General features: G+C 49.1%; 1 long non-coding RNA gene across 1 annotated transcript; it reads right to left on the minus strand.

The window, feature by feature from the left end:
• Nucleotides 1–849: 849 nt before the first annotated feature.
• Nucleotides 850–1,299, minus strand: LOC141602584 (uncharacterized). Its single transcript, XR_012524542.1, has 3 exons — nt 1,237–1,299; nt 1,003–1,155; nt 850–916 (listed from the first exon to the last, which is right to left on the minus strand). It is a non-coding gene; the product is annotated as an uncharacterized LOC141602584 (long non-coding RNA).
• Between the last annotated feature and the right edge of the window lie 217 nt (nt 1,300–1,516).

Genomic DNA, 1,516 nt, shown 5'->3' on the forward strand with positions numbered 1-1,516 from the left:
ATGCTTCAGGTTTCCTTAATCCACAAGCGCGCGTTTCGAGGCGACATCGACATTTTCCGCCATTTTTTCACACTTTTATATTTAGTTTTCATTTTTATTTTATTTTCAATATGTTCTTAATCATTTCATTTTCTTAATTTCTACTTTTTTTTCCATTTTCTAACTTATAGATTTCTCTTTTTCTTTTTTTTTCGGGGGTAACCCTCCCTACCGTCCGGTCATTTCCGACAAAATTTTTGCATTATCACATCCTTTTCGAGTCTCATTTTGCACTAATTAAAGGCCTTATGTGTATATAAAAATGTATGTCTTACGTGATTTGTCTATGTAAATTTCGGCAGCATGACGGTGCAAACCGTTGTCTACCAAGCCTGTTCAAAAGCTAACCTGCAGGTACAAATAACGCAACCCAGCAACAAAAGGCACTCAAGGCCGTCGTATATACAACAAAAAGCAAATATACAAGCAAACTGGGGGCTTCGCCCCAAACAAGTTCAAATATGCAACTGGGGGCTTCGCCCCAAACAAGTCCAAATCTAAACTGGGGGCTTGCGCCCCAAACAAATCCAAAAATGTCCAAAAACAAAACCACGCAGACTACTGCTGAGCACCCTCCAGCTCGGCAACCCTCGCCATAAGGGCGGCGATCTCGGCATCCCGAAACTCGAGCTCCCTCGACAAACGAGCCGTCTCCTCCCGAGACTGGGTCGACTCTCGCTCCAGCTCACGATCGGCCTGTGGACAACAAGAAATTGGCTCGTGTCAATCATTTCAAACAAAACTGAAAAACCAAAGATCAAGGGAAAACAAATGAGGTTCATACCTGACGACCTCGACCGCCCGCGAGTGCCTCAATGGCCGTAGCTCGTAGCCGGTTGGCCACCCTCCATAGTGCCACAAACCGAGATGGCGCGACCTGCATTTCAAAAAGAATTCTCAGTAAACTGAACAAGTTCAATCAAACGTGTTCTTACACGAAAACTGTGCAAAATAAGAACTCACCCTCCGAATCAGATGCTGCCAGTCATCTAAGCCAGCATCCGTCACAGCTACGTCAAAGTCACGCAGCTCGGAGATCGTCGTCCTCCCAGTCGCGTCAGTGTACTCGAGGGTCTCGGGGTACACTGGGGGCTCGATGCCCGCCGCCTCAACCTCCTGCAAAGACAAATGGCTCTCATTAATCGACGACCTTTCATCGTAGTTCCCGAAGTCAAATCAAAAATAAGGGATACTCACCACCACTGGCCAGTACGCCAACCTCCCGTAAAGGAACGCCGAGTAGTCCTCACCAGGCAGAAGAAGGTCGTCGCGCCGGCACCGGCCCAAGTCCGCCTCCCTCTCGGCCTCGAAGGCTCCTGAACATCGTCCTCGGAGGGTCGATGGGAACCGTCAACGCGCCCGAAAGCACCGACGAGCTAAACGCTCCCCTAAGTACCACACGGGACCCATCGACGTCCACCAACAGCCGACTTGAGCTCCTAGGTCGAAGGACCTCGGCGACAAAAGGAGGCGCTCT

The sequence above is a fragment of the Silene latifolia genome, chromosome 9 (assembly GCF_048544455.1).
Source record: "Silene latifolia isolate original U9 population chromosome 9, ASM4854445v1, whole genome shotgun sequence".
Lineage (NCBI taxonomy): Eukaryota > Viridiplantae > Streptophyta > Magnoliopsida > Caryophyllales > Caryophyllaceae > Silene > Silene latifolia.